The sequence below is a fragment of the Anneissia japonica genome, unplaced genomic scaffold, assembly GCF_011630105.1.
Source record: "Anneissia japonica isolate Jap-2015-1 unplaced genomic scaffold, ASM1163010v1 scaffold560_len657749_cov147, whole genome shotgun sequence".
In the NCBI taxonomy this organism is placed as follows: domain Eukaryota; kingdom Metazoa; phylum Echinodermata; class Crinoidea; order Comatulida; family Comatulidae; genus Anneissia; species Anneissia japonica.
Window position 1 is genome coordinate 428,428 of NW_022754288.1, and position 15,510 is coordinate 443,937.

The following is a 15,510-nucleotide window of genomic DNA, read 5'->3' on the forward strand; positions in this document are numbered from 1 at the left end:
AATTTAATCAATCCTTTGTTAAAACGCAAGAAGAAAATTCGGATTAGGTTCCTGGGGGAACCGTGGCAAAAGTGCAGCTATATGACTAAGTTCAGTAATTGTACAGATTATGTTTGGCCGCTAAGTACAGCTCTAGCAAAGGCGCTTGTTCAAGCCACTCTTTGCTCAAGGTTTGGTTGAACATAGTCTTCTCGGATAAGGACTTAAACGGAGATCCAATGTAAACACCTACTTCGAAGTAGGGAGTTCCCCTAAGCTATGGTTAATACATTGTTTTTGAGGAATGATGTGAACTTGAAGCTCCTATAAGCACATCAGTACGGTTGTGATTTAGCACACTGACGTTGCGAGTTATGGGTTATTCTCCTGCATTAACCTATATGTAGACCTAGGATTATTCATAACAAAGATTTTTTTAATATAAATTATATAGTTAAGAATGCACAAGGTGTTCTTCCATTAAATTACTTCATTCAACTGACGGTAGTCCTTTAATACCTCCTTCAAATATTAGAATGTGATTCTGGCAAATTTGGTGCGGGTTGTAGTGAGGAATGCCACTGTACATCAGGATTCTGTAACCAGTATACTGGAGTGTGTACCGGTACCGGTGGTTGCGCATCTGGATGGTCTGGAAGTAACTGTCAAGGTAGCGTTTTAAAATAATATTTTTAATAGTAAAAGTATAATATCATTGTGATAGCTTGTAATTTTCTGGGTTTTTGTTGTTGTTGTTGTTGTTTTTTGTTTTTTTTTTTTGTTAGCTTTTTTGTTTATAATAATTTAAGTCCTTTTACGGTAAAATCGGTTTAAAAATTCAACTTACAGTATATCTCTTTGAATAATTTTCATGCAATTTGTCTTTGTTTAGTGCCAGATTTTCTTTTTAATTGGGAAGTACATGGTAGAACTTTTAGAAACATGGGTAATTTCATAAAAAAGGTTTCTTAGTATAAATAATAAATAGATAAACATTAAGATGTGTGTCTAAGTAACAGCTTGGTATATTATGTTAGTGTAACGTGAATTAAGACTGAACTACCCTAGGCCTATGATGTAAGTTGTACTGCAATCAGTGCGGATGTAGCGTTATCATAGGATCTCAGTCTTTCATTATAAAACTGCCGTGAGTATCAGGGACGTAGCCAGGATTTTGAAAGGGGGGGGGGGGGGAGAGCCGTTATGCGAATTACGTAGGACTTTGAACGTTCTTACGTTCGTTTTGAGAGGATAAAGTTAAAATTGCAATAGACGCATTATAAATAATCGCAACAATAATTACATAATAAATCAACAGTGGCAGATCCAGGAATTTGAAAGAGAAGTGAGCCAGGGAGGGACTTTCATAGACCGAGGAACCACCCACCTCAGCCCCACCTTGGAAAATTTATGATTAGGGCATCTCTAGATGGCCAGAAATGACACTCTCACACTTAAATTTGAATATATTTTTCTTTTTTCCCTTAAAATATTATTAGGGGGGGGGGGTGCGGGCCTTGAATTTACCTCTGCTCAAAACATTCTTTATCCAGATTAGTCATAATCACGAAAAATGGACATGAAAAACCAGATCACATCCTAAAAGCAAATGTATGGACCCTTGCCTCAGCAGTCACTAAGACATATATATGGAGCCGACTCGATGGAGTATAATGTCATACCCAGGGAAGGGCACAGATCTGTTTTAAAAGGTGGAGGGGGAGGACATTTTGTGAGTCGACACCCACCTCAGAACCACCATGGTTGGAGCTTAGGTGAGAACATTTGAGGAAATAGTACCTCTAGATGACCAGAAATGACACTTTTAGTAAAAATCATCACATCACCATTAGTCAAATTGAAGCACCAAAGAAAAAAAAAAAAAAAAAAATCTCATGATCTTTTGTCAGGGATTTTTGACAACCATAGAGATCTTATTAATGTGTGTATAATATACCAAAGAAAACAAAGTTTAAAAACATTGTCTTTGAGTATGTACTTTACATAGGCCTACTTCAAAAACGTGATTTCACAACCACCTCAACCCCACCATGCAGGGGTGGCGCCAGGAGCTGCCCGACCGGGGTGGGGAGCCAAGGTCACCGAGAGGGGCGATGCACCCGACGAAGGGTCAGATTTCCCCGACGAAAGCAAAGTGGGCGTGGTTGAGCTTCGATTAAAAGGTTTCAAAGTGGTCCCGGGGCAAGCCTCAGAAAATTTTGACAATTTAGGGACTTCAAAGCCTTATTTAATCGATGTTAGAGTCTACTAAATATGCAGAAAATACACATATAATTTTTTTTCTCCCCGACGAATTGTGGTTTTTCTCCACGACGGGGGGTGGACAACTCTCCCCGACGGGGGGTCCTGGCCTCCTGGCTCCCGCTGGCGCCACCCCTGCCACCATGGTTGGGGCTGAGGTGAGAAAATTTGAGGAAATAACACCTATAGATGGCCAGAAATGACACTTTTATGTAGTAAAATTCCTCATCACATCACCATTATATAGTCAAAATGAAACGCCAACAAATTTCTCATGATCTTTTATCAGGGATCTACTTATTATCTAGGACAACTTAGGCCTAACATAGATTACTAAGCTTTAACTATACTATAATAATTATGATCAACAAATCACAATTTTTTTTCGCACTTAGCACATTTTCTTTACTTTTTATTGCTATCAATATTATTATCAGTTATTACTATCGTCATCATCATCATCATTGTTATTATTATTATTACTATTAGTAGTAGTATTATTAAAAAAAAACTTTAAAGAAACTTGCAAAAGGATAAAAACGAAACTGAACCATACAGTATCGCATTTCTATATCTTAAAGACCTGGCCTGAGATTTATGGATTTAAGATTTTTTTAAATCACGCTTAGGCCTATGTCTGTTCTATTAGGCCTATGTATAACGTGTAACTGATGTATATTTACATGCTTTAGATGTATTCATTTTGATTGATCCCAGGAAAGAATTGTCTCAAGAACAAGCTTTTAAATTTTAACACTGTGTACAAAGGGGGGAGCCGCGGCTCAAGTACTGTTAATTAAATTGCTAATGCATGTATTTTATTAAGGCAATTGTGCATATCATTTTAAATACACTACATTGAAAACCCATTTCAGAATAATGAAGTTGTCTCTATTCATCCCACTTTATTGTCAAAACATTTAAAGCTAAATTACTTGCGAGCCTTATTAACAATTTTCAGTACAAAAGAGCATTTAAAAATAAAGTATGATACCATATATAATATCATAAAAAAATATTTGTGCTGCCATATTAAACAGGCCTATATAAAAATATATAATATATAAAATAAGAGTTACCATATTATATAAAAAACAGAACACAGCAGAAATTAGTCTTCTTTGCTGCAAGGATGTTTTGCATCCTGTATGCCTTTCCTTTAAACACGTGTTTTTTTTTTTAACGCAGTCTGTTTTGTATACGATATAATTGTCTCATAAACCTTGTGGCTTGTATTCTAATAGTTTTAAATTAATAACAGTTTATCCATGTGATGTTTTTTTTCTTTTCAACTCAACTGTTTGTGTTATGGATTTCCTATTTTTCCTTTTTGCAGTTCCAAGCACTTGTCCCGTTGGCTATTTCAGCACATCGTGTACATCAATTTGCCATTGCCGTGATAATGTTCAATGTGATAAGAATACTGGTGTATGTAGTAATGGACTGTGTGCAATAGGATACCATACATATGACAATTTATTTTGTGAAGGTAAGTACATGAAAAAGTGGTATATATAAACATATATAAAAAATAATTTTCAAACACATAAAGCTATGAAACCAAATATTTACGCAATGTTCATTGAACGCCCTCTGAAGAGTATGTGCAAAGCAACCGAAAACAAATTTGAAACGCTGTGGTCATATCAGTTATGTATAGACATTTTTTCGATATACACAAAAAAATACATGTAGGCTATCTCTCATTTGAGATGTGACTAGGAACTGCAATACGTAGTGTTGGGGAATTATTTTATACTGAAGCTTTCCTATTAAATTTAAACATTGCAATTATTATTATTATTATTATTATTATTATTATTATTATTATTATTATTATTATTATTATTATTATTATTATTATCATATTATTATTATTATTATTATTATTATTATTATTATTATTATTATTATTAGGCCAAAATAAAAATTAATAAAATTGTTGTGACGTTACTTTGATGACTTGACGTAAAAGCCATACCCGTCCTGCATTCTCTGCTTACATTCGGATTTGCTCAGATAAGATGAAGAATTTAGCATACAATACGTGTATTTGGAAGTGACTTGTTTTTAGCCTAATTTCGGACTTGATAAGCGTTAACAGGTTTTTGCAAGTGTATTCCATGTGCAAGGTTATCAGACTACATGTTCTGTCACAAAATGTACGCCTACTTTTATGACAATAAGTGGTCTATACAATAAGCATGGATACCTCTCCCCAACCTGCGTCCGTGTCCAAAAGTCTACAGAAAATTGAGGATGGTTGTGCCCCCACAATCTTTATAAATTTTCACCTCCCCAAACGACACCAAATTCCAGTGCCACGCACTCACATTCAATACAACATGAGCGGAGCCTCGTTTTACCAAACGTATCGTCTCGTTACAGCCAACTGCATTTTGGCTACCCCATCTTTCCCCTTTCCCAGTGGCGGGCTAAATAGGGGGCCAGCCGCACCCTCCTTAAATGTTTCAAAATTTTAAAGAATAAAAAAAAAATATAATAAAATTTTGAGCATATAAGAGTGACATTTCAAAATATGCCATAATCATACATTTTCAAACCTCAGTCTTAACCATGGTGTGGCTGAGGTGGTATAGACCCTTTGTCTGTGAAAGTCACTCCCTGGGGCCTCTTTATTCCTGAATCCGTCACTGATCCACATGCGTCATGCTCCTTTATGTAGGCCTATCTCGTCTCGCACCTCACTCTCCGTTGACTCTTGATATTGTTTGGATCCATACTACTATATCATTATAGTAGAAATAACAGGAGGAGTATTTGGAATTTTATAAGTTGGGAATTTGTGAGGAAATTGGTGGAACCAGTGCACTATTCATTAGCAATTCTTAGGTGAATTTGCAGAGGCAAAAAATGTGTTCCGCTACAATATAAGTATAAAAATAAATTAACATTATTTTATTCTCCGAAATGCCAAAATTTGTACATTTCAAAGAAAATTTAACACTCCCCTTTACAATATAGGCAGGAGTGGTAGCAGTTGGCGCAGCGGTTGCGTTTCTTCCTTTCAACCTTGAGGTCAGGGTTAAACCTTCGCTGTGCATTTCGCTTTTGTCCTTGCACAAGACTATTTACCTACTGTGTCTCGACCCAGGCGTAGGTACCCGGTGGTTCACTACTGGGGAGGAACAGAGGCGGCGTACAAGAAACTGGTCAACCTACCACACAATACCGAGGCTGCCTGGTTTCCTGTCGACGTAAAAGTCAGATTTCTTACGTTTCATACGTTTCTTACGACTCAAGTTGAAATAATGCCGACGTCAACGACGTTTGCGTTGATCGTGTTGGGCCGCAGACAAACCAGCAATTTTCAGCCTCTTACGATCGAAAGTTGAACTTACGACGTTGAACTCCATCCAGAGTCCAAAAACGAGCGCTTGCGACTGTTACGTTGAGTTGAATTTTTATCCTGGTTTCCTGTCGACGTAAGAAGGCAGATTTACTTACGACTACATCGCTTTATCGTAACAAAATGCGATTTGACAGGAAACCGATTGCGACTGGTGCGTTGTGAAATCGACGTAACGTAAGGTTAAATCGTCGCAAAGCAATGTTGGACAGGAAACCGTCGTATTGAATTTTCATGCGATACGTCGATTTTCCACGATTTGACAGGAAACCGCAATTCAGTGACTTATGCTTGAGTGATCATGCTTGCGTTGCTTTGTGTTACGTCTCTTAGGAAAGTTGACTCCAAGTCAACTTTCGTAAGAGACATAGCATTATGGACCAGAAATCGTAAGAAGCAGCCAACCAGATACGGGAATTATGACGTAGCCTTTATGACGTACCATATTTTGACGTGGCTGAAACTTGTCAGATTGTTCTACAGTAGAAAAAATATAGGCCCTATGAACATTCTGTGTTTCTTGCTTCTTTGAGTAGTCTACCAATACGCCACACATCCACGCAGTAGCCTATACAATTGTGTTTGTTATTATTATTATCATTACTATATTGAATTTGAATTCGAAAATAAACAAGGATTTGTTTCAATTACAATCGTATAATACCAAGCGAATTGTTTAGAAATAAATCTGTTGTCAACCATTCCTATTTCCAGTCCAGTGGTTGTATGCATTTTTTTTTAAATAGTTGGGCCATAGGTTTAATCGGGAGAAAAAATATATTTTAAATTGTGCAAGTAATAATTAGGAAACAAGTGTTATTCCATGCTTCAATAAACATATAATAACATAATACACTCATAGGTCTACACCTTTTTAGAAGAACCACAGCAATTTTGCCGAGGTTAAGTGTTCTTATTTTTCGGCCAATTTAAATCAAGCCCAAAATGTTTAATGCCTACTATATACGATCAGAATGACAAAATAAACTAAGCATCCACTGGAAAGAATCCCAATATCTGCAGACTGATCCGTTTCGGCCTTCCAGGCCTCATCAGTGCAGCTACGGTACAGACCCAAACGAAACGTTCGACCAGCTTAGATAGGCATTAATAAACATTTTGAGCTTGATTTAAATTGGCCGAAAAATAAGAACACTTAGCCTCGGAAAAATTGCTCTGGTTCTTATAAAAAAAGGTGTAGACCTATGGGTGTATTATGTTATTATACGTTTATTGAAGCATGGAATAACACTTTTTTCCTAATTATTACTTGCACAATTTAGAATATATTATTTCTCCCGATTAAACCTAATAGACCTAACTATTTTTTAAAAATTCATACAACCACTGGACTGGAAGAGACGTAACACAAGGCAACGCAAGCATGATCACTCAAGTGTAAGTCACTGAATCGCGGTTTCCTATCAAATCGTTTCACAACGCACCAGTCGCAATCGGTTTTCTGTGAAATCGCATTTTGTTACGACGTAGTCGTAAGTAAACCTGCCTTCTTACGTCGACAGGAAACCAGGCTTTACGTTGAGTTGAATTTTTCTTGCGATACGACGACATAAACATGACGTAATTCGTAGTTCTTACGATTGGCTGCCTTTATTCCCACTAATCCCGTCATTGGTACCCAGGTTTTTCGCGCGAAAATAGGCCTCTGACTCTTTATATGAGCTGCACTAAAATTGTTAGCAAAACGTCTAGCATTAATAAAATGGATTATTGCAAAGAAGTTAGGCCTACATTATTAAAATACAAATAGGCCTATTTGATGTTTGTATTTTTGTTTCACATAATAATGATGTTTCGAACATTCCCTGAACATTCGTGTTTCATACCACCAAATTTTAATTCTAAGAAACTGCATTAAAGTGCCATGGCGGCCTCGAGGTGCTTGTCACACAATCTACTTTGAAAAAAACAAAAAAACAAAAAAAAATAAATAAAAAAAAAACATTAGGACAAAAAACATCGGTACGCGGGAAAGTTTGATTAACCATAAGTGACAAAGGAGATATAAAACGGTCCTCAATCCCGCTGTATAAATGCCCCCCTTGGTTTGTGATAAGATTTGTTATATTAAAGTAAGTAAATCTGCCTTCTTACGTCGACAGGAAACCAGGCTTTAGTATGATGTGCTCATTCCCCTATACGTTCAATACGGGACTATCTTTAACTTTACCCCTACAAAAACTACTTAGTTTTGATGAAACTTACATTATAAGTCATAAGCCCTGTTGTGGGTACTGGGTTCGAGTTTATTTAAATCGGTCATACAACCCCTACTAATTTTTGCTTTACAAGGTTGTCTATTTTTTCGTCAATATTTATCTGGATAACCTAATTAGAGTATTTCCATTTTTGCTAATTGAACACACAATGAAAATAGACTATCCGTCCCTCTGATTCAAGTAAATTCTGTTTTGCCAGAGACAAGTTATTTCAATTAATGGTCCTACTTCTTAGTATGTACAGAATGTTTCATAATTATTTTTTGTATAGCCTGCCAATCTGGAAGCTATGGCTACTACTGTGCTTCTACCTGCAATTGTGATTCTGCCTCATGTCATTTTGAAACTGGATGTAATGGTGGTTGCCTTGATAATTGGTTGTTACACTCATGCACTACAGGTAAAGAAAATCCACATTAGCAATTAATAAATCTCTAATGTACTTAAACGTTCGGCACTAGTCATGAACTGAACATGGATAATCCTCAGTACATTCTTCTAGACAATAAGTCGGCTATCACCTAAATCCATTTCATTATTATTATTATTATTATTATTATTATTATTATTATTATTATTATTATTATTATTATGTCTATTTTATACCTTAATATTTTTGTATTATCCAGTGGCGAATTCAAGGGGGTCCAGTCTGCCCGCCCCCACCCTTTCTCCTAAATTTTGAAAAATTGTAAAATTATTGGAAAGAGAAAAACAAGGAAAATTACAGTACATTCAAATCTGAGAGTGACATTTCCGGTCTTCTAGAGGTGACATAATCGTAAATTTTCTTTGGTATAGACCCTCCATCCCTTCCTCGTGATCGTAATTATTAAAAACAGAAAGCAGAAAAACGAAAAGTATGGGTGAGTGGTACTCTTACAAATAAACAAGGAATAAACTGAATAATTTGTCAAAGTCATTAAAGCGTGACTACATAAACAATAGAAGAGCAAAATGTAAACAAAACATTATGAAAAACTATAAACGAATACCTACCCATTAAAAAGCAGGAAACTGAATGAAATAAAAAATCCAACAGATATTGCTAACCACTTTAATAAATATTTTTTCTTTAATTTCATGTGAACTTTCGTCACATTTTAATGAAAATCAAGGCAAATTTTTCAATGAATCTGTGTTGGATTTTCAAGAACGTTTTAAATTTAAAGATAGGCCTATAAGCAAACATGATATTAAAGTTTTATTTTGAAAAATATGTAAAAAATCTACATGAGTTGATGGGATTTCCGCTAGGTTACTTTTTGCATCTCCACAAATCCTTAGTATTTTGCTTTTTTGTTTAACTGGTCATTGATAATTGGTATTATTTTTGGTAGACTGTATTATTTTTTGGTAGACTGTCTTCGTTTTATAATAATTGTGTTTGTAATAATCCTGAATTTGATATTTTTCATTGTAGTTTCTCTCAGTTTAAGTCTATCACATTTGAGTCTTTAAAATAAATATTGTGTAAGTTTTTATATTTTATATTTTCATCCTGTAATTGGTGTATACACTGTTGGATGTGCAATAAATAAATAAATAAAAATAAATTGTTATTATCAGTAGTCTTCTAGAGTTGACATAATCATAAATTTTCTTTGGTATAGACCCTCCATCCCTTCCTCGTGATTGTAATTATTAAAAACAGAAAGCAGAAAAACGAAAAGTATGGGTGATTGGGACTCTTACAAATAAACAAGGAATAAACTGAATAATTTGTCAAAGTCATTAAAGCGTAACTACATAAACAATAGAAGAGCAAAAATGTAAACAAAACATTATGAAAAACTATAAACGAATACCTACCCATTAAAAAGCAGGAAACTGAATGAAATAAAAAATCCAACAGATATTGCTAACCACTTTAATAAATATTTTTTCTTTAATTTCATGTGAACTTTCGTCACATTTTAATGAAAATCAAGGCAAATTTTTCAATGAATCTGTGTTGGATTTTCAAGAACGTTTTAAATTTAAAGATAGGCCTATAAGCAAACATGATATTAAAGTTTTATTTTGAAAAATATGTAAAAAATCTACATGAGTTGATGGGATTTCCGCTAGGTTACTTTTTGCATCTCCACAAATCCTTAGTATTTTGCTTTTTTGTTTAACTGGTCATTGATAATTGGTATTATTTTTGGTAGACTGTATTATTTTTTGGTAGACTGTCTTCGTTTTATAATAATTGTGTTTGTAATAATCCTGAATTTGATATTTTTCATTGTAGTTTCTCTCAGTTTAAGTCTATCACATTTGAGTCTTTAAAATAAATATTGTGTAAGTTTTTATATTTTATATTTTCATCCTGTAATTGGTGTATACACTGTTGGATGTGCAATAAATAAATAAAAAATTATCCCAAGTAAATGGAAATTTGCTAAAATTGCATCACTTTACATAGAAGGTTGTAAACATGAGCTTAACAACTATCCTCCTATATATGTGACGCCAATTGTTATGTAAGTTTTGAAAGATGCATACATAATCAAGATACGAATCATATTAATGATTTTGATATTATTAAAACTCAATCTGGTTTCAGGTCGTTCCATTCAACGTCTACTGCATTGATAGATATCTGCAATTATAATTACAAAAATAATGATAGTGACATAGTAACTGGTGCAATCTTTCTTCACCTACAAAAGTTTGATACTGTAGACCACGATATTTTATTACATAAATTAGGCCTACACTTTATTGGAATTATGAACACCGAGCTTGCATTGTCTAGTAATTACTTATCAAATCGTAAAGAATTTGTTAATTTAATGACAATACAATTTCAATCTTTAAATATCGACTATGGGGTACCCCAAGGCGTAATTATTGGCACCTTACTGTTTATTATACATAAATAGCTTGCAGGATAGTGTTTGAGGGCACATGTGAAACTGTACTTTATGCAGACGACATTGTGGTTTTTTTTTATGCCTGTAACTCCAATAAAGAATTTACAACAGTATTAACGAAAACAATTTCAGAAATGTAATACTCAGTATTTTCTTAGACCTCTGCGAATAAAAATCTGAAATCAACTCAGGAATACTTAATTGTCAAGACAGTGTGACCAAAATCAACTGAAAAATTACAGATTTGGGAACAACCAAATGCTTTTTTTAAACTAAGCCAACCATCAAAATTCAATGCTTTATCAACCCGCCAAAACTGACCAGTAAAAGTGATCGGTAAGACCTTTTCTTTACCCTAACAACGGGCCAAGCTAGCTGTTGGTATAGTACACGCTCTAGTGAACAGGGTTTGTCAAGCCTTTGTTCTAGTAAACCGTTAGTTGCTATGGCTACAATCAAAGATCGAAGCCAGAACGTTAAACCCGTCTTTGTAAAAGACGATGAAATTAGAGGGAAAAATGAAGATTTCCTAAAAGAAGAGTTGTTTTACTTTGCATGTAACGATGTCATCAACTGTGACCATCTAATAGAAGCCCAGAAAGTCAAAAACCTTTGGAGAATATTGACGACCACAAAGAACGAGTCAAAGTAATAACATCAGGATTGAACATAAACGGAAAATTCATTAGTGTGTATGACATTAACCCATACCTTATCAGGAATGAATATGAAACAAGAATTCTAGTAAAAGACGTGCCTTTGTCGGTACAAAATGATGAAATCACAGACGCCTTAAAAAAAGAGATGTAAGGTGCAAAGTGAGATACAGTTCATTAAGTTCAGAATCAATGGAAAACTTTCCAGATTTCTGAATGGAGACCGAGCTGTGCTTGTCCAGCCATTTAAAGGAAGTCTCCCAATATTCCTCAGAATAAATAACTTTAATGCCAGACTCTTTCACAAAGACCAGAAAGTAGAAATAACATGTTTGGAATGTGGATTAACAGGCCACAGAGTGAATGAATGCCCAATGAAGCTGAAACGCACAATATGTCACATGTATAATAAAACCGGTCATGTTGCAAAAAAATGCAACGAAAACACACCTGAGCAAACGGTGGAGTTAGAAAATATTTCTGAACGAAATGAAACATGTGATAATCAAAACGAATCTGTAGTAATTGAAATTGGGGAGGAAAAGAATGCTAGCAGCACTTCCAGTGATTCAGAAGAAGAGCAAATTAAAGAAGTAGCAAGCGATGACACACAAAACGTCATTGGCATCCTTGAAGAATTACTTAACAAACCTGCCAATCCAGGAACCGATCCGGACTCTTTCGAACTGGATGAAAGAGTACAACAGATAATGAAAGACTCAATCGATAGAGTAAAATCTATTAGCCAAGAGGAGTACTCCTCTGCCGGTTCCAGGAATTTAGCATTAGTTCAAAAGAAAAAAAAAGTTAAAACAACGCGAAAAAAAAAAAACAAGCAGCAAAAAAAGAAAAAGACAAGCACGAGAAAATAGAAAAAGCCATAAAAGGAATGCTGAACTTCGTCACCGCAGATAAGCCAGAAGCATCTACAAATATTAACGCTGATACTGCCACAACTGCCCGACACACATTTGCTGCTTCCAAAAGGAAAAAACTTAAGGAAGTGGAGAAAAAATGCGGAGAAGAAGGAAAAGAAATCAGATTCTGTAAATTAGTCCTGTTCGTCTGTTCCTTTGCTAACAGCGATACAATTTTCTAGCGTATTTTGTATATAAAATAAAAATTAAAAATACCTAAAAATTTTAAATGAAAAGAAAACAAAAAAAAAAATACTACTCTACATTTAATTTCATTAAATGATAGAAGTTTGAGAGATAATAATAAAAACAATGAAAATGTTTAAATGGTTAGAGGAACAGAACGCAGACATTGTTCTGTTACAAGAAACGCATTTTGACAAAAAGTCAGTTATTTGTCTTAATAAGTTTTGGAAAAGAGAGGCATACCACAGCTTCGGGACAACTAACAGTAGAGGAGTCTCGATACCGATTAAGTCATGTAGTGATACAAATGTTGATTGTAAGTTTGTGGATGAAGAGGGTAGAATTTTAATCTTACGTTTACAGTATAATGGGGAAAAAATTAACCTAGTTAATGTTTATGCACCAAACAACTATAAAGAAAGATCATTATTTTAAAAAAAATTGATAAGAAAATCGATCGTCTTTGTAATGAAAAGGAAGAATACATAGTAATGGGAGGTGACATGAACTGTGTGTTAGACCGCAATGTAGATCAAATAAACAGCATACCAAATTATGATAATTCACCATTGGTGTTGAAAAAAGTATACATAAACATAAATTAATAGATATATGGAGGCATTGCTACAAAAACGAAACCCAATTTACTTGGAGGAGGAAGAATATATACAGAGGACTTGACTATTGGGTTGTCTCAAACACTTTACATACAGGAGGCGAAATAGTCCATACTGATATCAGACCTTGTATATTTACAGACCATAAGGCTATATCACTTAAAATGTTTAACGAACAATGTAAAAGAGGTCCGGGAATCTGGAAAATAAATAATAGTATTTTAGATGACAACCTATACACATCAAATATAATAAAAATTATCGAAAATTTGAAAAAAAATGATTATAATTTAAATCCGGATCTCCAGTGGGAATACATGAAAGTTAAAATAAAAGAATTTTCATATCAATATTGTGTTAAAAAAGAAAATAAAAAAGGAAGAAAAAGAGAAATTACTTAAAGAAGCCAATGACCTTACAGTCAAGTTAAACATTGTCTATGATAAAGAAATAGACACTGAACTAGAAAGGAAAACAAAAAGTTTAAACGACATTTATGCATTTGAGGCCCGAGGTGCACAAATTCGTTCAAGAATAGAATGGTTTGAAAAAGGAGAAAAGAACAACAAATTCTTTTTAGGATTAGAAAAAAGTAATGCAAAAAGAAAACATATTACTCGACTAATGAAATCTTAGGAACAAGAACAAGTTAAGGAACAAGTTAATTTTTATCGAAATTTGTATGGTTAATGAATATCTAAATAAAACGAATATTAAAAAACTTTCAGAAAATGAATCGAATAAATGCGAAGGTTTAATTACAGTTGAAGAATGTACAGAGGCTGTCTATAAAATGAAACTCAATATAAGCCCTGGATGTGATGGCTTGAGTGTAGAATTTTATCTTTATTTTTGGGATTATATCAAAACCATTCTATGTGATGCACTAAATTATTGTTATATGAACAATAGGCTAAGTAATTCGCAAAGACGAGGAATCATCAATTTATTATTTAAAAGTGGACAGAGGGAGCAACTGAATAATTGGAGACCTATTACTTTATTAAACGTGGATTACAAAATTATGGCTCATGTTCTCTCTAACAGACTGCGAACCGTGTCTGGATCTATCATTAATTATGATCAAAAAGGTTATATCACCGGGAGGTTTGGTGGAGAAAACATACGCTTAGTAAATGATATACTTTCTCACACAAATGATAATAACAAACCAGGAGCAATAATATTTCTAGATTTTGCAAAAGCATTTGATTCAATTGACAGAAATTTAGTCTTTAAAATTCTAAACAAGTTTGGGTTCGGTATGTCATTCCTTAAATGGATAAAAACAATATATACAGATACAGAATGTGTAGTGACAAATAACGGATGGGTATCGGAGCATTTCAAAATGGAATGTGGTATAAGACAGGGATGTCCGCTATCGGCCTTATTATTCATATTAGTTGCAGAAATCATGGCCGTAAATATAAGAGCCAATCCTATGTGCAAAGGCATTGTTTTTCCTAAGATTGAAAATAACGAAAATATTGTAAAAATAGCCCAACTGGCAGATGATACTGTCATCTTTACACAAGATGAACATAGCTTGAAGTATTTTTCCAGTGAGATTGAAATATTTTGTAAAATGTCAGGGTTAAAGTTAAACAAAAATAAAACAAAGGGTATGTGGATAGGTGCTTTAAAAAATAACATGTCCAATTCATTGAATATCGTTTGGACAAAAGAACCAGTCAGGTTTCTGGGGATATACGTTGGATATAATCAGAAAGCGTGTGAAAGAAAGAACTGGGATGAAAAAATTATTGATTTAGAAAATACACTAAAATTATGGGGAAAAAAGATACTTATCGTTTTTTGGTAAAATGACCGTTATAAAAATTCGAAACTGGTATATAACGCCCACCCGATTATTCTACTGTCATCATATTCATATATGTAGGACTGGTGACTGTCCTTGTAAAATGCAATATGCGAGGGTTATATAATCCTAATCTGGCTTATGCCGTCCTGTATATTGTATAGACAACCAGATTACAACAGTTTAATTAATATACTGGAACAGCTTCAAACGCCGGGAACCAGCGTAGATTTTTAAACCAATTTCTAAATACGCCATTTTGGAATTCATCCGAATTATGACTGTAAACACACGCATTTACAGGGTTTTTTGATTCAAAGTAGTACGTATACAGGTATGTATATCATGTCTTTCTCTAAAATTTTAGACTTATATTAACTCTTAATGCTTTAAAAAACATTAAAGTTCAGTCAACCTAGGCCTAGGCCCCTATAGACCAAGGCCCCCGGCATATTGCCTAGTTTAGGCCTAGGGGCCTAGATGAACAACTTTCGGCTCGATCATGTGTGGGAAAAAGCCGGGCCTCTGGCTTAGGGGTGAAGGGTCTAGGTATTTAGAATTGCCAAGAGGCTCCCTACTTTGAGTGTCATAGTGGGTCCC

At 34.3% G+C, this 15,510-nt stretch overlaps 1 protein-coding gene and 1 long non-coding RNA gene across 2 annotated transcripts in view; both read left to right on the top strand.

Moving 5' to 3' along the window:
- The first annotated feature begins 522 nt into the window (after window positions 1-522).
- LOC117123173 (receptor-type tyrosine-protein phosphatase mu-like) overlaps window positions 523-15,510 on the top strand; it is a 41,808-nt gene continuing 26,820 nt past the window's right edge. The window contains exons 1-3 of the mRNA XM_033269025.1: window positions 523-649; window positions 3,578-3,730; window positions 8,123-8,251. The gene's annotated coding sequence lies outside the window, so the exon portion shown is untranslated. The remainder of the gene's footprint in view (window positions 650-3,577; window positions 3,731-8,122; window positions 8,252-15,510) is intronic.
- Window positions 15,056-15,510, top strand: part of LOC117123174 — a 5,591-nt gene continuing 5,136 nt past the window's right edge. The window contains exon 1 of the long non-coding RNA XR_004447814.1: window positions 15,056-15,244. This is a non-coding gene — a long non-coding RNA (uncharacterized LOC117123174). The remainder of the gene's footprint in view (window positions 15,245-15,510) is intronic.